General features: G+C 40.5%; 1 long non-coding RNA gene across 4 annotated transcripts in view; it reads right to left on the bottom strand.

The window, feature by feature from the left end:
- LOC120397996 overlaps window positions 1–20934 on the bottom strand; it is a 149199-nt gene that overhangs the window by 63125 nt on the left and 65140 nt on the right. The window contains exon 1 of one of the 4 annotated variants that reach the window (XR_005594156.1): window positions 10108–10306. The exons of the other annotated variants lie outside the window; for them this stretch is intronic. This is a non-coding gene — a long non-coding RNA (uncharacterized LOC120397996). Of the gene's footprint in view, window positions 1–10107; window positions 10307–20934 lie in introns of those variants that run through there. 4 annotated transcript variants of the gene reach the window in all.

Genomic DNA, 20934 nt, shown 5'->3' with positions numbered 1-20934 from the left:
TGCTTTGCTGGATGAGGAATTTACATGAACAGCATCCTGTTTTTCTAATCATAAAACTGATGTTTTTCTGTAGTCTTCCTTCTCTGCTTTCCTTAGCTTGGCCCCAGCAGTGAATTTGAGGTTGTGAACAGATGGTTTGTTAATGAAATGAATGCTCCACCTACATCTCTTATCAGTAGGGCATATTTAAATGGTACCTACCCGATAGTCTACAAAAGAGTGATATGGGTATTTGATAGGGTTTGTTTTAAAGCTATGGGATAGTTTGGTATCAAATTGTGATGTCCATTTTATATTGTAGCCTCTGCTTCTTATTAGAACCTGTTGTAATAATTGGGCTTCCAAACTTATCTTAATGGTGAGGCTCAGCTGTGAAAAGTGAGTGAAAGTTCATAAAATGTGAACTTACAACAACAAATGCTGATGGGAAAAGGTGCAAAAGGAAAACAAAGATTGAATGAGTCCAAACTAAAAGGTCTACGGATAAAATGCAAGGTTTGTGTTAAGACCACGCCTGGTAAACAAGAGAAGTGGAAATCAGTGAATTAAAATTGTTTTATTGGAAATTAGGCCTGAAAATAATGAGACGATGGGCTGTTCCATCCATCACTCCCTTTTAGGGTCTTTAAAAAAGAGGGGGCCTCAGAGGTAAATTGGTGTAAGAGGCAAAAAAGGGTAAAAGCACAATGAACAGAGCCATCCAGATGACACTGCCACTTCCAGGAGTTCCAGCTGTATCCCAATCACCAGCTGGAATGTGAGACTTTGTTTTTCTGTCGCTCCCCATGTATACTTTTCCTTCCCCACTTTATTCTTCTATTTCTAATCTCTCTCCTTCTTCCTTCTGTCTAATAAGAGTCTGGCTTAACTGGCCAAGACTGCATGTTTTGCAATACTGCTGTAAGACTGTGACTAAAAAGGCAACTGAAAGCAATGCCCTAAATGTCCTGACACTGGTACAAGTTTGCAAAGTCTTGGTGTAGCTGATGAGACTGTGTGCTGGGCTTGCGCTTTTGCAGCAGCTTTGCTGCCAATGAAAATCAACACCAGAGATACAAGCTGAATTTTCTATCTTTGCTGTTCTCTTCTTTCCCCTTTCATATCCTCTAGGATAGTGCTGCACAAACTTTTCCAGTCTTGTTACCCCCTTACCATTCACAGAATTTGTCATATACCCCCTCGTTACTTGTAATCTGAAGTAATCCTTTATTTCTGCACTGCTGCTGGCAGCAGCACTGCCTTCAGAGCTGGTTGACTGGAGAGCAGAAGCTGTGGGCCAGGGCATTTATGTTGTTTATGGCACGGGAGGTCTATTTTTTTAAACCCACTCCCGTCCTACCCCGCAACACTCCCTCTATTTTTATCTCACAATACCCATTCTATTTTTATCCTGTTCCTGCTATTATAGCAACTGGACCCATGGGATCCCATTTTCTTCATGCCGCCCCAGAGAACCTCTTGCTCACCCCCTTCTCAGGGAAATGGGCTCTGACTAACACCACCATCAACAACAGCTCCAGCCCATCTCAACTAACTTTTTCCAAAAAAGACAATTACCATTTTTAATACCATCTAAAAGACTGTCAAATAGGGGGTCCTTCTAAAAACTCTCCACCAGAGGCAAAAAGAGAACAAGGGATGTTGTTAAAATGAAAGTCTTCCTTAATACTTTACATTTCACAAGGCTACAACTATTTTTTTTCTTTTCTGTATCTTAAATAAAGGAAGATAAAGATTTTTAATAATGGCCATAGTAATAAGCCAGCAGAGATCTCTGTGTACTAGGCCCCAAACCTTGTTTAGCACAGTTTAAGGTTGGACAGCGACTGGGTCATGTTACCATCTTTATCTCCTTGGAACTATATATTCCATCTACATTAATACAACAGACCACCATTCTGTTTTATCTGTTGAACACATGTCTAACCTTGCCCAAAGCAAGCTTGTTGAATTGCATTCCAGAAAACCACCCTAGCTAAGAAAGGTGCTTGACATCTCATTGATGAGCCATCCCTAAGAAGCCCTCTCAGAGCAATCTGGAGACATTAACTTGGATTGTCTGAACTGCTGGCCCAACCCCATGTAACAACAGGCACCAGCAAGGCTGGTAGATCTTCAGCTTCTCACGCTGGGCACATAACAAAAGGGAGAGACAGTGGTTAAGAGGAGTTCTTCTCTGAGTAGGATGAGAGCAATCATCACCGTGTGGAAGCAGAATGAGAAGGGGAGAAGAGGGGCCGGAGTCTGCCTAGCCTGAACTGCTGACCGGGCTTGGACTCCCAGAGAAGGGGTGAGTTCAAACCAGGGGAGGTTGTCTTCCAGGACATGTTATTTTGCAAATATCTAACTCTATCAACTTTTAAGACTAAAGTGACAGCAGTTAAGAAATTCCTTTGCTAAGCCTGTGTTCCTTACTTGTCTACTACATTGCCCCAAAAGGGAATAAACTAGAAGCCCAGAATAACAATGGCCTAGATGGGACTCCGAGGGAGTATGTGTAAACAAATGGAGGGAGGGGCTCAGGAGGTCTGAGGCACTAGTTTAATGGTGTGGAGCAGCTCACTGAGAGTACAGCAGGGCAAAATTTTTCAGACAAATAGTTTTTTCACAGAAAAATGCAGTTTTGGCCAACCCCGAACTATTTGAAAATTTGACCCAAAATCATGAATTGTTTCAAGAAGAAGAGAGGGGGGGATAATTCAGTATAGCAGTGTTTCTCAAACTGGGGTCGCTGCTTGTTTAGGGAAAGCCTCTGGCGGGCTGGGCAGGTTTGTTTACCTGCCCCATCCACAGGTCCGACAGATCGCGGCTCCCACTGGCCGCAGTTCACTGCTCCAGGCCAACAGGAGCTGCTGGAAGTGGTGCAGGCTGAGGGACTTACTGGCCGCCACTTCCAGCAGCCCCCATTGCCCTGCAGTGGTGAACTGCGGCCAGTGGGACCCGCAATCAGCCAGACCTGCCGATGAGGCAGGTAAACAAACTGGCCCGGCCCACCAGGGGCTTTTCCTACACAAGCGGCAACCCCAGTCTGGGAAACACTGCAGTATAGGCTCACAAGGGAACAGAAAAAAATTGAAAATGACTGTAGCCCAGTGGTTAAGGCACTCAGGGTTAGACACCCAAATTCAAGTTCAACATGAACCAATTTTTTTTCTCATTTTTCAGAACTGCCTGAACTGGAAGAAAAAAAAAGTTATTTGCCCAGGACAGGGTCCCATATTCCAAGGCAAAACTCAGACAAGAAGATTATTCGCTATAGATCCAGAGGTAGAAACAGTGACTAGACTCTACCCAGACCCAGTGGGCTTACAAGCTTGGGGGACTCAGCCATTGGGTCCATTTACACCAGAATGGGTGACTGCACAGTGTGGTCATTGGTCAGGTTGTGACATTATGCAAATGACTTGGTTCATTAACTCCTAGCTCCTTATGTTTTGATTCCATGCCACAGAATGAATGGGTAATTATTATAATAATGCCCAGAGGCACCAACTGAGCTCCGAGACCCATTTTGCTAGGTGCTGTACATACACTAAGGCCTTGTCTACACTGCCACTTTACAGCACTGTAAAAACACCACCCCCCCCGCCCCCCGAACATTGAAAGTTTCAGTGCTGTAAAGTGGTAATGTAGACAGTGCACCACCACTGCACCAGCCATGCTCCCAGTGCTGGTAGCTACTCCCTTCATGGGGCTGGGATTTTTACAGCACTAGAAGAGCTCTCTCCTAGCACTGGTGCCACAAATACACAGCCACGTTAAAGTGCTGCTGCTGCAGCAGCACGGTAACGTTGCTAGTGAAGACATACACTCAGTAAGAGACATAGGTGTATTGGTTGATCACAGTATGACTATGAGCCAGCAATGTGACGCAGCTGTGAAAAAGGCTAATGCAGTCCTAGGATACTTCAGGTAAGGTATTTCAAGCAGAGATAGGGAAGTGTTAGTACAGTTATACAAAGCACTTGTGAGACCTCATCAGGAATATTGTGTGCAATTCTGGTTTTCCATGTTTACTAAGGTTGAATTCAAACTGCAACAGGTTCAGAGAAGAGCTACAAGGATGATCCGAGGAATGGAAAACCCATCTTATGAGATGAGACTCAAAGAGCTTGGCTTGTTTAGCCTAAGCTAAAGAAGACTGAGGGGAGATATGATTGCTCTAGGGTGATTGTATTTTCCCAAAGGGAAAAAGAGACTCTGGATGGGGATGGCCTGAGGTCCCCCTCTTTCCCTCCCCTTCCCCTGCGCAGGGCTGGCCTGGACCTAGCCACTCTCCTGAGCCCTCCTCCCGCGTGGGACTGGCATTGCCACTTGCCTCACACAGCACATTCCCCTATGCCCCAGTAGGGGTCGCACCACACTCTTTTGGCAAAACTGGCCATTTGTCCAGTTTGCTCTTGCCAGCTGATGAGTTGGTGAGGACAAACAAGACAAATACCCGGTTTGGACAAAAAAGTTGGGATGGCCGGGACAGGGCTTAAAAAAGAGACTGTCTTGGCCAAAACGGGACGTATGGTCACCCTAGATTTCTCTCTATAAATACATCAGAGGGATACATATTAAGGAGGGAGAGGAGTTATTTAAGTTAAGTACCAATGTGGACACAAGAACAAATGGCTATAAACTACCATTCAACAAGTTTAGGCTTGAAATTAGGCAAACCATCAGAAGACTGAAGCTCTGGAACAGCTTTCCAAAGGGCATAGTGCAGGCAAAAAAACCTAACTAGTTTCACGACTGAGATTGATAAGGTTATGGAGTGTATGGTATGATGAGACTGCCACAAATGGCATGTAACCAATCTGCTACTGCTAACAGCAAATATCTCCAACAGCCAGTGATGGGACACTAAGTGGGGAGTGCTCTGAGTTACTACAGAGAATTGCTCCCCAGGTGTCTGGCTGCTAGGTCTTGCCCACATACTCAGGATCCAACTGATCACCCTATTTGGGGTCCAGAAGGAATTTCCCCCCAGGTCAGATTGGCAGAGACCCGGGGGAGGGGGGAGGGGGAGAGTTGCTTTCCTCTATAGCATGGGGCACGAGTCACTTGCAGGTTTAACTAGTGCAGATGGTGGATTCTCTGTAACCTGAAGTCTTCAAATCATTATTTGATGACTTCAGGAACTCAGCCAGAGGTTAGGAGTCTATTACAGGAGAGGGTGGGTGAGGTTCTGTGGCCTGCGATGTGCAGGAGCTCAGACAAGATGATCATGATGGTCCATTGTGACCTTAAAGTCTGAGAGACATTTCCTGCCCTGCAGACCTTACAGTCAAAGGGTCATATTGTGATCTATCCTGTACACTTGCCTAAGGACGTAAAGCACCCCCTTAATCCCTTTCACTGGTATGCTCACCTCCCTTACCTATGTGTGGATGGAAAGCAGGCTCCACAGAGCCTCTGTGTCTGTTCCTCATTCTGGTGGATAAGTGAGGGGGTCATTCTGCAGAAGGTTCAGAAATGGACACATATAATCATTATCCACAATGCACATAATCATATTAAGTTGAGGGGTTTGTGTGTCAGAAAAAAAGCTTTTTATTCTCACCTAATTTGGGCACTGAGACTCACTGAGAGAAACCCTTTTGCTTCTAGTGACCCTAAAGCAGCATTCAGCAAAATGCACATTAGTTGAATTTCCATTCTTTAAATTTTGTTCATATTTATAAATGTTTAAGTGACATTTTTATTTTAAAAGCTTTTCACTTCTATTTGGGAATCACTTTTAAAAAACTACTGCTAAGTAACATTTTATTTTCCTTTCTTCATAACATAATTGGGTTGGACAATAATTAAAACAAATGCTCCATGTTTTTTATCTGCACTATGACAGGGATGGCAGATCTTAGGTACACATGTCCAAAGTGGAATGTGATGTTGGCATATTACTGACGCGCAACTTGTTTCTCCTTACATGGAATGTATAAGTAGCTCTGATTGACTTTAATCAAGTAATTTCCATGAACATCATGGGAATTCTTTGTACTGTATGTACAGTCAACTGATGTCAACTGAATTACAGCAATTTACACAAGATAAGGTCCTGGCCTGTGAATTCTAGTGTGGAAGCATCTGACCACTAAAGACAGCCAATGTGAGACATAGATTACTTGATTCCGAGAATATAGGTGTCTGTGGAGTCAAGCTCTCTAATGTGACATACTTCCTCCTTTCATCCAGATCAGTAATATAAAATGCTCCAAACTTTTTCAGACTTAAAACAAAGTTCCATTTAAGGTTGTCCTTAGGTGTGCAATGACAGTTTGGGTTGATTCCTATTGTACAGGAGTTACTTTACCATCCTTATTAATAATAAACATCCACCAAGGCTTAGTCATAGACAGATGCCAAGGCTGATTTGTGTCACATCCTTCACACAGAAATTCAAGCCTTCCTTACTTCCGCCAAAATAAATTTTGTCTGTTCTATGAAGAGTGATAATTTTATTTCTTTCACTTATGTGGAAGTCCTTGGTAACTCACTCATGCCTGGGGCTTTTTGAGTTATGATTCCTTCACCTTCATGACAGAAGCATAACAATGTTTAACAGGTAAGAAGTTCAGCAGTTGTTGGATGGCAAGATATGGTTTGGTAAACTATAAGCTGCTGAGACACTGGAAGGATCATCTTGTGACTCAGCTTTCCTCTCAAGGATATCGATCATATTCATGGTATTACATGTGTACGGTATTGCATTTCTCCAGGTTAGAATTTATGGAGGGGTTCTAAAATATAATAGATTTTGTGTCTTGTTTCTGTGCTGCATAGAAACAAAGCAGCTAGAGACAGTGTTTGTTAAATGAAAATGCTAGTGAAACATAGCCATCGATGAGGAGAAGACAAATTATTATTGTAGTACACCACCATCCTCAATCAGAGGGGTTTCAAGTTGAGTAGGTCAGAAAATTTCTGATTAAACATTTTTCCACAGGAAAAAGCCAATTCAGTGAAAGCAAAACATGTTTATTTTGATGACATTTCATTTATAAAAAGAAACAGAGCAGAGCATTCTGATAAGGTCAAAATGGAATGTTCCTACCTTTACCGAACAGAACAGTTTTGATTTTCCATTTCAAAAATGACTTTTCATTTCATATGTTATATAATAGTACTTTAAAAAGTTGAAACCAGAACAAGAAGTGTTTTCATTTTACCTAAACGTTTTGGTCAGCTTTTTTAAAATTGTATTTTGTGGGAAATTTGATTTTTTTTCTCTATTCCATTTTGAAAAAGGGAAAGAAATGCAAAATTGCAATTTTCTGTGAAGCAGAAAATCTGATTCCCTTTCAGCTCTCGTTGAAGGTGGGCATAGTTTGAGAGAATGGCTGAGGGAATATGATTAAACAAAATGTCCTTGTGAATCAGGACCATAATAAGTAGCACTAGACCTGGAAGATTCTTCTGCAAAAAATTCAAAATTTTAATCAAATGTACTTGATCTATAGTCACATTCCTTCTGTGCTTGCTCTCTGCAGATAGTCTAGTAAATGAATGTACTGGTAGATACAATCACCAAAACAGAATTTTAAGCAAATATTAGAGAATACTCTGGGAAAACATTTTTTTATTTTTGCGCTAGAAACCTGATTTTAGCAGTTATGCTCATCCAATCAGGTAACAGAAACATATCAGGTGAACCGTGTCTCAGTTAATGACTACTGAAATTTAGAATAGAATTTAGAAAAAATTATTCACTGTAATTATTCAGCAAGTAATTTGAACAACAAATACATCTGAGGTAAAAAAAATCAATCTTCTTATACACAATTTTTGGACAGTTAGATTTTCCAAATAAGTTATTCACCACAAATTGTCTGCCCAGCTTCAAGTATAACAATGGTGATAAGCTTAGTTATCATACAAAGGCATGAGACAAGGTGGGTGAGGTGATCTATTTTATTGGACAAATTTCTGTTGGTGAGAGAGAGGAGGTTTTTAACTTACATAGAGCTCTTCTTAAGATCTGGGGAAATTACTCAGAGAGTCACAGCTAAATACAAGAGGGAACAAATTGTTTGGCATAAGTAGTTAACACATATTTCAAAGAACCACTCAAGGTGAAGTGGCCTGTTAACACCTCTGCGTTCTTAGCCCTGGTCTACACTGGGGTGGGTGGAAGAGGATCATCGACCTAAGATTCACGGAGCCGAAGTTGCATATAGCATAGCTGAAGTCGGCGTATCTTAGGTCTACTTACCTGGCCATGAGGATGGCGGCGAGTCGACCACTGCCGCTCCCCCATCAACTCTGCTTCCGTCTCTCGCGAGCTGGAGTTCCAGAGTCGACGGGGAGCGCGTTTGGTGATTGATTTATCTGCTTCTGGATGAGACGCGATAAATCGATCCCTGATAGATCGATCATTCCCCGCTGATCGGGCGGGTAGTGAAGACCTGCCCTTAGGGAAGAAAGGAAGTGGAGGAAGCAGTTGGAGGGATTTATTAGTTGCAGATAGTTGTACTAAGCCATAAATCCAGTGTCTTTATTTAGTTCATTATTTTTAGTGCCTAGCAAAGTTATGAATTTAAGCTCCAGGCTCGTCCTTTGAAAGTGTTGTGCCAGTTTCCTTTAAGGATGAGGACTGACAAGTCAGATATAAAGTGGTCGCTTTGTGAAAAGTATTCACCCACACATGACGTGGTGTTTTTCCTCCTATCTTTTTTCTGTGAGAGTTCATTTGAGAGCATAGTGATTGTCTGGTTTCACTCCCATAGTTTCTATTGCGGCATTTAGTGTACTGGATGAGGTAAACCAGTGTTGTGACAGACATGTGTAGAACCCACGGATTATGAAAGGTATGTTGTGGGGGGTGTTGCACAACTGCAGCAGTGGAGATATGTCTACAGGTTTTGCATCTGTTGCTCTGGCAGGGTCTGGTGCCAATTTGAGTTGATGTGTCCTGGTCTGTGGGGAGCTTGCTTCTGATGAGGAGATTGGATAGGTTGGAAAGTTGCTTGAAGGCCAGAAGAGGGGGTTCAGGAAAGATTTCTTTCAGGATGGGGTCCCCATCAAGTATGTGTTGTAGTTGCTGATGATACGAGGTATCTAACAACACTGCACACAAGACATGAGGGTCATCTAAAGATAATAAGCCTATGTCCTCATTTTAGAAGCAAAATTTTTCCAATAATGTAAACAACTTAATAGAAGTTCTGCAGTAGATTTTCCTCCTGAATTTTATATATATATATTTTGCGAGGGGTGTGTGTGTGAGGAAGAGATGAGAGAAATTGTATTTTGGATGAAAATACAGACAACAGGAGGAAACACTAGACAAAAATAAAGAGCTTATAACAATGAGCCAACACATGGAAAAATTAGCCTTTCACAACAAGATGCTACCACCCTCTCCCTTGCATAGGCATATTCCCGGCCAGATATTTAATCCCTCCTTCATTCAAACAGAATGGTATCCGTTTCCCCAGCTGAGTCTTTGTAGCTTGTTTGTATCTCCAGACCTCCTGAGACTATAAATGGTTCCTGACTGCCTGCAGTGGTGCTGATACTTTCCAGAAGGTTGTGAGTACTGACAAGAGCAAAAGCCTTCTGGGTCACATTAATAACAATGTTGGCAGACAGCTAGTGGAGGGAAAATATACAGTCTTAGGATTCTTGAGCTAACACTGGTGCTGCAGGTGGACAGCTGAACAGCATGAAAAGCATGCCTACTTGTGCTTGTTTAAGCTTTTCAGGGAATGAGTGATAAGTCTAAGACCAGTAGGCAGTTGCCCCTTCTGCTACCCTGTAAATTACAGCTTTGGCAGGCCATTGTGAAAACTCTTTCAATCTCCTGTGAGATTTCCTGATGGGTCACGGTACTGGAAGTGACAGCTACAGCTATTGGAAATAATGGCCCATAGCCACAGCAAAATAAAAGATGAATGACAGCACTTTTTAGTCAGAACAACAGCCCAGTAATCCATATCAGCACTTTATATTGCAGAGAATAAGTTCATACGACAAGACCAAGCAACCAGATGGACGTCTTGGGTTATGAATACAATGTGGAAAACATTTTATCTTATCATGTTTCTTTCTTCCTACAGCACTTCTGATATACCATTGGGTTAAGCTATTAGAAATGTTGTTAGGTGTACCTGAAACTACCTTGGGTGGAAGAAAAAGTCAACTGCAACACTGCACATATTGTGAGGGAAGATCTTCGTGTGTGCATTTATGCTTGTGGAACATGGTGGATCCATAGCTCTGGAGACTTAAGTTCTCTGTTTCTCCACAGGCGTAGTGCAGCATGGGTAGCAACAATGCAAGCTTCTCACATTGTTCTATCAGCAACCTTCAACCTTGACCTCTTCTAAGAGTGAGAGAAAATAATTAATTCTCTATGCTGGAGTCAACTGGTGCCAGCAATAGTGATATTATTATTTGTGATGTAGTCTGATCCAGACCTACTCCTTTTGGGGTATGCTTATGGTGGTACTAGGTATACTCTGCAACGTGCATAGAAGCATACATGGAAGAAATCATTATGAACTCACACAAGAGAAACCAGATTAGTGTGCTTCATTTGTAAGATCTGTACAATGATAAGGACCACGTCTTCCTCTGTTTGTTATTCTGAGTGCAATATCATTGTTCAATATATAATAAGGCAATAAAATGTACTGAACAGTTCTAAAAGGCAGTCAACATACATTAATCAGCACCTATTTTTCATGTCTTTGTCCTTTCAAAACATTACTTTAAGCAAAATTTCAAAAGGCTTTTAGTTTAGTTTGCAGCATTTTATTTTTCATATACAAGTAATTTGGGGGAGCTAGTGATAATCTCTATATAGCTTGTCTGTTCATCAGACATTTAAATAGCCAAATACTTTATTAATTATTATTATTATTGAAAAGAAAAATATACAAAATCACATTTGGGCTGGAGGCTTATTTGTTAAATTTAAGTTGAATACAACTGGAAGTGACCCCAATTAGAAATTTAACAAAACAACAGAGTTAATCAAGGAAATGCCCCCAAGACCTTGTGTAAAACAGAGTCTTTATAATGAAGGCAGATAGTGATTCAAAATAGATGTAAAAATTAATGATATCTGGCAGACACTATTTAAACAGACAATAATTATCAATACAAAGGAAGGTTTAACAAATGTGTTTCATGACAAAAATATATTAACCACTTTTCACAAGCTGGAACATTCATAAATCAATAATAGATAATATTTACTCACTCCTGCTGGGGTAGCTTTTTATATTTTTAATGGAATACATTGAATGCAGGTTACCATAGTTACAGCAGAATTTTGGAATGAGTTTTGTTTTATCATAATTGCTGCATATTAGTATATAAACAGCTGAACCCTATCTTCCACTGGTAGCACTAATTTGTGCCTAGAGACAGTTCTCTCCCCTCAGGAAATCGAACAGCAGTTTAAAATATGCTGCAAGTTTCTGATCTTCCCCAGAGAGTCTGGAAAGTTTTTGAAAACCAAGCTGTTTCTTTGTTGTTTAGGGCCTGTGACTGGTGGGATTGGTAGCAACAGAAAGGTGAAACAGCAAAAATCCATCACAGGCAGTGTGGGGAAATTAAAACTCTTCAAGAGTGTAGAGCATTAAATAATAAATATGTTCCCCATCTCATCTAAGCTACACTGGACTAGAACAATATGACCTCCTGTCACTATAGTATCTGAGCATCTTGCAAACCCTTGTGAATTTGTCCAGGATTTTCAGAAGTGCCTAAGGGAGTTTCAAACCTAACTATGATTAGGCTCTTATGAAAATTGTAGTTTGTGTCTTCACAGCTCCCCTCGGCGGTAGGGAAGTAGTATCCTCATTTTATAGAGTGGGAGCAGAGGCTATGAATGCCAGCTTGTGAATCGCAGACTGACAAGCAGTTACTGGCACAAGCCTTTAAACTTCAGGGCTGCTCCTGTGAGCAGCGTGCTCACCATGCATATAAGTGGCTTACAATCTGGCCTAGAGATCGCAAATGATTTGGCAAAATGAAATTCAATGGAAGAGCTGGGAATTTAACCCAGCCTTCAGAGGCCTAGTGTCCTCCTTAGCCACAAGCCCATTCTTTCCTTACTGAACAACTAACCTGGCTCCCATGCTTTCCATTGTATTCCATTTTGTTCAGGCACAGGAATTGCTGAACTGACTCCCCAAATGAAACTCATGACATTGCTGTGAATGCAATATCAATAAACCTAAAAAAAAGTGTGTGTTGGTGCAGTTCCCTAAATTGACAAAAGGGCTTCTGACACTGGTCAATGAATATCAGCCAAACAAGAATTCTTCTGTTTCTTCCAAATGCCAAGATCCTGCAAGTAAAATGCATAAAGAAAGACAATATGTCATATGCAATATGGAAGGACAAGAAACTAATGTCAAGTCAAACTTTGCTTTCTCCAGTGTGACAGCAATTGCATGGATCAGTGGATTCCAGAAGCTAGTGGTCTTAAACATGGTAATCTTTTTATGACTATAGTTTTGTAACTGAAGATGACTCAAGTGACTCATTGCAGAAATGAAAAAAGCACCGTAACTTAGTAACCTGCTGTTTTCCCCACAGCCCTAAAGGGATATCTTTCAGTTAGCAATATAAATGCTGAATTACTTTTCAAGAGCAGACTAATTTAGTCCTGTAGCTTTTGATATAACTTTGTATTTGTAAGAATTTAGAAAAACATCTTATTTTTCATATCCAGTTCTTCTTTTATGTTCTGTGTGATCATTTCTATCCTGACTACAGATTAGAAAATCCTGAGCTCCTATTTCACCCTTTTTTGCTTTATTCCTACTTCATTCTACCATGGACGTATCTTCATAAAAATGTTAGGGCTGTGCAAAAATGTTGTTAAAGTGACATGGTTTGGGGTAGAAATGGGTGAATAGTAGGAAAAAAGTGATGAAATATTTTTTTTTATCACACCTACATAGCATTTTTCTTGACATGTTGATACCCCTTTTTACTTTCTTATCCATGAGCATTTGGAAATGAGTCATTTGCATCAATGCCTCGGAAAATTACTATTCTTCTTGTGAACATACATGTTAGCAAGGTATTTGCATGTGAATATTCTCACCAGAAGTGCTTATTTCCCCCTGCCCCATATAAAGTTTCAGCCTTCCAAATAAGCATCAAAAACAGGACAAAGTGACTTACCTGACTAGCCACACATCACTAATAGTGAAGAAAGTTAATAGGTCACAGAATCCCATATGCCAAATTATGTTCATATAAAACATTAATCAAACAATTTTGGATAATGAATATATTTGTTAACATCCATGTTTGTTCACAGGTAATTTGTGAAGAGAAAAAAGGGCTAAGTGTGTAGGATAAATAGTTTGCTATTTGTCCTTCAAGCCCAGTTCTAGTTTGGGGTTTATTTACTCTAAGAGTAGAATTTCAGCAGCCAATGTATGTGATTTTGGCATGCCTGTGAGAGGTAGCAGGTGCACAGTTCTACCAAGGGTGACCCTGTTTATTGCTTTTTTCCCCCCCACTTTACAAATCCATGTTAATTTTTCTTCTATTATGCTTGTACCTTTTAGATCTCGTAATAAAATCCTAGATGCAAAATGCATAGTGAGACCAAATAAGATCAGGTCCCCTTGTGCGAGGCACTGTGCAAATGCATAGTAAGAGACAGCACCTGTTCTAAAAACCTCAGGTAAATAGACAAGCGAAACAAAGAGTACGGAGAAAACAGAGGTGAAACAGCTTGCCCAAGAGTACATAGCAGGTCAAGGGCAGCGCTCAGATGGAACCCAATCTCCCATATCTTGGTGCAGGCCTTTTTCCACAGTTTCATAGTGACATCTTTTTCCACACATCTTAGTGGTGAAGATCCATGCCTCATAGGTAGTGCACTTAGGGCCAGGAGTTTTTTCCCCGGCCCCCAAAGAGATCAGAGCCAGATTTCCAAGCACTCAGCACCTATTTAGGCACGGGAATAAGGGCCAGATTTTCAAAAATGTTCAGAACCCAGAAGCTGCCTTTGTAACATTTATAGTCATCCAATGTGCTGCTTTCTTCTGAAAATCTGGCCACTTCTTTTGGTGCCTAAACGGGACTCAGGCTTTTTAGAAAATCTAGCTCTCATGGCTCAATCCTGCAAGAAGCAGCATTCCAGTTGGGTGCCTTTAACTTCCATTGACCTCAGCTGGAGAAGAGGGCTCCCAGCACCTCCCAGGAGAGCTCAATAGCTCTCAAGATCAAGCTTTTGCTGTTTGACACCCACAATTTCTAGAACTAATCTTGATTTTTGTTCTCTCATATGAGTGTTTCCCTGCTTGTTCATGGCTTCTGTGTGCTTGTTGTAAGTACCGTATATCAGCAATATCTTTACTACCTATTGTCCCCCTTAACTGTGCAAAATAGAAATACAGAAATAAAGAAATAAACACTGATAAGTAAAGAGGCACAAACGTGCCTTTCAGGCACTGTTAAAAAAGGTCCTTTAAGCTAAGGGGTATTGAAACACTGACCTTAAATGTTTTATATTTCAGTCCAATGTGAAACTGCTAAACCACAGGGAAGGAATGAGAAATTTTGAGGGCTACTGAACACTGAATTCTCACAGGCTCAGCAGAAAGTTAGTTAACATAGGTGTAGCTATAACTGTGATACACTGGGAAAGTTTATAGTGTTCAATGGCCCCTAAAGCCTACACTGCCACATATGTGATGTGACTAGAATTAGTACACTGGACTATTAAATAAAACATACAGGAATACAGCCTCACTAAAGACCTGCTAACACTCTTGTTTTTTAACATTATTTGGGCTCCTTTATATTGTTAGATGCTTTTGTATTCAGAGATAGCCTGATTCAAAGCCTACTGAAGTCAGTGTAAGGGTTTCGGATCTTACCTTTTTCAAAACAGCAAGAGATTTTTATTCTTTCAAATGAATCATTTGAGGTTATGGTCCTGGAGCCTCGACACTCTACTTGTCCTGAAGGGAGGTTTTTGTTTCGTTTGTGTTTTTAAACAAAACCTCAGTGTTCAACAGAAATCAGTGTGGAGAACACAAAAGCCTCTGCAGGACAGGTGTAATTTTAAGGGTCTAGAATTATATATAGTGAAAACAGCTGGGCAGCAATCTTTCCCCCAGTTACATCCAGATGTATTATTGCAGTACAAACTTAATAAGTACAGTCTGCAATGTCAATTAACAATAAGCCATAACTATTTAATAAAAATGGAAGACAGATGGTAAAAAATAAAATACAATGCCCATGACTGTTATATTTGCTAAAATTAAAGGGAGGTGGTGGTAAGAAAGACACATTACAATAAAAAAGAGGCACTAGAGTCTCCTACCCTGAAGAGATTTGATAGGACTAGAGGGTAGAGACAACCAGACTGCATTCCTCCCAAGGTACTTAATGCATCTTTATATGTTTCGACACAGTACTTCTTTACTGGCACCTTTACAGATAGTTCAAACACATGAACAGATAGAAAATGAGACAAGTTTGGTGCAGCAAAGTGGAGAATGATAGACAGATGTCACTAGGAGTTGAGCATTGTAGGAGGGGTATGAATCACTGAGAGTCTCTAACATTTTAAAAGATATTTCTCTAATAGAGATAAAGGGTTTTTTGGTCATTGTTTCCATGGTGTCAAATATGGAGCCTTCATTATTTTGTCATCCAGGTAAATCAGGTACTTTATGCCCTGCCAATCTGCAGTAGGAGTGAACTGAAAACAACATCTCACACAAAAATGTCACAACTTTTGACCTAAGTGATCATTGAGGGATATTTTACTACTTGCAAATCTCTCTTTCTTGCAAAGAAATTATTCAGTGTGGAATTGAGTTCAACATGTCATTTCACACTAGAGCTAGGCAAACATTTTATCTGACAAATTTAGCCCTTTTTCTCTGTGCAGATTATCCACAAACATCATCATTTTTATTAATGCATTTATTTTTATAATTGTTCAGCTCATGCAAACATTAAAATCTATAAGCTGTTTGTGAGCTTTTTGACTATGCCTTTGATTATTCAACACTCATTATTTATTATTCATGAAGTGTGATTGTCATCCACCCATAGAATGGGAAAAGTACCATGTGGCTGAGGTGACCAATCTATACAAATAGAGAAGGAAAATTTCTGGCACACGTAGTAAATACCTATATTGGCATGCCACTACCCTTGTTGATGTGGGAATATGGGTACTTGGATGAAGAACAGCCACTCCTAAACAAACCTGCAAATAGAAACCTGTCGGACAAATGTTCACGGATGTGCAAACTAAAAAGGAGTATGAACAGAAAAAGCATTTCAGAATATTCAAAAATGTTTGAATAATTTTCCTACTATTTGTCAAGCTCTATTTCAGACAAACAGTACCATGGTGATGTAACATGTCCTCAATACCAACATTTCAAAACCCAACAGTGAGAAAGAGAACTGACATTAAGGCCTTTCAACAGGATGCGTGAACAAGCAATGCTTCAATTTACTCGTGTATAGCCAGGCTGTAACTAAATAGATCTATATGTAAACCAAAGATGTTGAGCTAAAATAAGAATTGACCCATTTTTTGGCCCATAGCACCTTCCTTCAAATAATATTAAAAACGTCAATGTTTTTGTGGTTCATCCATTACTACTGTTTTTTGCTTTTAAAAAAAATGTATCAGACAAGCCTTATACATTACACATAAAGCAAAAATAATCACAATCAACAGAAACACAAGGGGGCACAGTCTCTGTTGTCATCCTGCCCCTTTGAACCACCCAGGTAGAGCTATTCTACAAGCTTTCAGCACCATCTTCCTACAACCCAGTGGGCATAGAGCTAGCAGAGATGGTACGTACGCCAACCACTGCAGTCCCCATTGTGGGTTGGGGTCTGGCAATCCTCAGCTGACAGATGGCCCCTGAAGGGTAGCATAACCAGCCTGTGTTGAACTGGCCCTTAAATCAGAGATTCACAACCATATCCCTTGTATGCTTCTCCTACCACCAGGCCTCCACCTCATCTGAGATGTCAGGCTAAGGGACACAATAAATTCTATAATATTATAGTGAATGCAAACAAATTTTGGAAGGCATATCAAATCTCATGTTTCAGAGCATTAGGCAATCTTTAACTCTTAGTGATCAGGAGACCTTCATGGAGGGCAGATTACCACATATCTGCCTGTTGCAAGTTTTCATGAATCTTCCTCTGAAATATCTGGAGCTGGCCATTGTTGGAAAGAGGGTTCTGAACTAAATAGAAAGTGGGTCTGATACAGTATGCAAATTCCTATGTTCCTATGATTCTCTACTGCAGGGATTGGCAATTTTGGCACACGGCCTGCCAGGCTAAGCACCCTGGCGCGCTGGGCCAGTTTGTTTATCTGCTGCGTCTGCAGGTTTGGCTGATCGTGGCTCCCACTGGCCACGGTTCACCGTCCCAGGCCAATGGGGGCTGCGGGAAGCGGCGCAGGCCGAGGGATGTGCTGGCCCCACTGGCCTGGAGTGGCGAATGGCAGCCAGTGGGAGCTGCGATCAGCCGAATCTGTGGACGCGGCAGGTAAACAAACCAGCCCAGCCCACCAAGGTGCTTAACTTAGTGTGCCGCATGCCAAAGGTTGCCGATCCCTGCTCTACTGTCTTGCTCTCTATTTAAACTATTTGAACCTGCACAAAGTCAGTGTAAAATGCTGATCTGGCAGCATTTTCTCTCCAGTTTATACTCATTTTGCACTGGTGTATATGACTACACATATGCAAGGCAGTTGAGAATAACTTTCTACAAAAATAATTCAGATGAGAAAAGTAGAAATGTAAAAACATTGTTATAACACCATGTTTATTGTAGAACTGTACTCCATGTTCAAAATGGTGACTTTCAGATTTTTCACCTTCTTGTGATAGGAAGTACTTCTGCCAACAAAAATACTTAGGACCAGATCTTCTACTGCTATAAGTTGATGTAGCTCAATTGAAATCACTGGGTAAAGATCTGCCCCTTAAACTTAAAAGGACAAAATCTCAGTCATGCTGTCAGCAGGTGCAACTCTATTAACATCAAATTCTATCCATGTCCATTGAGAGAATCAGCTTTCCATTTTCTATCCATATGATTAAACCAAAGTGCTAGAAAATTATTTTATTTTATTATTAAATTGAATTGAATTATGGAGCTCCATTTTCTGCATATCAGGTCACCCTGCAGAAGTGCAATACAATTCCACAACATAATGGCATGGGCCTGTATATTTGAATAAGACCAATCTTCAAACGTTATGTTTCACAAAATGGTTATTTACGGAATGAGTACAGAACTTTCTTGTCTGTCAGTCATATTTAACCAGATGCTTCTCATCCACCAATGGTAACAGCCTAGCAACAGACACATTATTACATCTTCTCTTGTCTAAAATTTTGCACCACTAGTTCCTAAGCTGAAAGTCAATATCTTTGCTCACTGAAGGTGTTCCTAATTTATTTTAACGTAACAATATGTATACATGTATTTTCATTAAATTGCTTTTAGATGTAGTACAGTAGGTACAACTGAAAACTCAGCATTCACTTTCCCAGGCCATGTAGTAACTATGGTATATCCCTACACTTAGAATAGGAAACAGATCAGTGCCACAATAAATTGCAATGTGGCAGATGTTGAATTTTTACTGATGCTCATTATAGCTCAGATAATAGTTAATTATAAATCAAACACAGAACTCTCTCCTTTCATAGATTTTTTTTAAGGCCAGAAATGACCACTAAATCATCTAGTCCAGGGGTTGGCAACCTCTGGCATGCGGCTCACCGGGGTAAGCACCCTGGCAGGCCAGGCCAGTTTGTTTACCTGCCGCGTCACCAGGTTCAGCCGATCGCAGCTCCCACTGGCTGCGGTTCACCATCCCAGGCCAATGAGGGTGGCAGGAAGCCACGGCCAGCACATCCCTCGCCTGCACCACTTCCTACTGCCCCCATTGGCCTGGGATGATGAACCATGGATAGTGGGAGCCACAGTCCGCTGAACCTGCAGACACAGCAGGTAAACAAACTGGCCCGGCCTAACAAGGTGCTTACCTTGGCGAGCTGCGTGCCAGAGGTTGCCGACCCCTGATCTAGTCTGACCTCCTATATAACAGACCATATAATTTCACCCAGTCATCCTATTTGACTGAACCATATCTTCCCAAAAGGCATCCAGTCTTTCTTTGAAGATGGAAAATTCCAATGGTTAATCAATTCACTTTAAAGATTTGTGCCTTAATTTAAATTTGTCTTGCTTTAGCTTCCAGACATTGGTTCTTGTTATGGCTTTCTCTGCTAGACCAAAGAGTCTTCTATATCATGCATTTTCTCTCCATGAAGGTAGTTATCCACTAACCAAGACCCTTGAATCTTCTTTTTTGCTAGCATAAACAAATAAAGTTCCAAGTTTCTCACTTTAACCAAGTTTCTCCAGCCCTCTAATCATTTTGGTGGCTGTTCTCTACACCCTCTTCAACTTGTCAACATCATTTTTTAAAATGTTGACAACAGAACTGGATACAGTACTCCCAACTCCTACTCAGTACTCCTGTTTATACATCCACAGATTGCAATTGCCCTTTCTGCCTCAGGATCTTGTGATAGGGTTAGGCCCTCTATGTGAGGATGTGGATTAGAAACCCAAAATCTCCTGACAAGATTATTCTGTTATTTTGTTTAAACTGTTCCTAGTTTTTCATACTCTCTATTGCACATACTTGCAGTATTTCATGGGGTTACAGACTACATTCCTATTCAGTACTCTGTAATACATAGTGTTTACCCTTGGTTCTCTCATTTGGTCAGTTATCTTTTTACTGATTTCATTTAGGTAACCTGGCAGGCTCCTGCAGTTTTGTAGGTTTTTCCTGTGATGTTGTTAGACCCGCAATAGATGTCTTCCTACAGGATGGGGAGCAGGCAGATACTGGACACAGTGTTGGTATATAATACTCTAAATACTCTTTATTGATTACAAAACAAACCTTACTCACTCCACATTCACACCCCAAACATACTATGCTAAAGTCCAAAGGTCAGAATGGTTCCGATGGCCAGTCAAGATTCCTTTCGATCATAAGATTATAAGATGCGGGGAGCTGGGGAAAACCACATTTATATTTACACAGGGCTCTGGATCAATAAACTTTGATTTGCAGAAATCATAGGCAACCATTTATAGTTTATTTTGTTGCATCATTTTTGCCTTTGTTTACTAGTCCTTCTACCCACACAATTCCAAAGAGACAATCTTGGGCGGGCTGCCATGATTCAAGGTGTGCCATTTTCTTCAATATTTATACAATTTTATGTCAGTCCAGCTGGTGTTGTTTCTTTTTCTGCTGATTTTCTGTATTTTTCTCGGAACATAATAAGATTGGTTTTGCACAAATAGTTCTAATAGTTATTGACCTTAAGTTCTTGCTTTGGTTGCCAATTTGCAACGCACGTATTCATGTCAAGCACATGTCATTCATACCACCACGCTTGGTTTGAACTACCGTTTGTAAACCAAACTTTTTTTTTTGCCCGCATTCTCTACCACGTGTTAGACCCACAATAGAGGTTTTTCTATGGGATGAGGAGCAGGCAGATATATAACACTTTAAATGCTTTTTACTGATTACAAAACAGACCTTACTCTTTCCACATTCACACCCTAAACATACTAAACTAGAGTTCAAAGGTCAGAATGGTTCCGATGGCCAGCTGAGATTTCTTTCAATTATAAGATCATAAGATGTGGGGAGCCGGCAAAAACCACATTTATTGTAAAATTGTAAAGCCCTTTATTGTACCCCCCACCAAAAAAAGTATCAATTACCCAATGGGTAAAAAGGTTACCAATAAAACTTAAAAACATAAATTTAAATTAACTAATGCCATTAAAAAGGCAAAAAACTATGTAAATTCTCATGTGACTCAGAAAGGTAAACTATAAAAAATAAAAAATAAAGTAATGTAT

This window comes from Mauremys reevesii, linkage group 1 (genome assembly GCF_016161935.1).
Source record: "Mauremys reevesii isolate NIE-2019 linkage group 1, ASM1616193v1, whole genome shotgun sequence".
NCBI lineage: Eukaryota > Metazoa > Chordata > Testudines > Geoemydidae > Mauremys > Mauremys reevesii.
The sequence above is the reverse complement of the archived record's forward strand: the minus strand, read 5'-3'. Positions and strand labels throughout refer to the sequence as shown.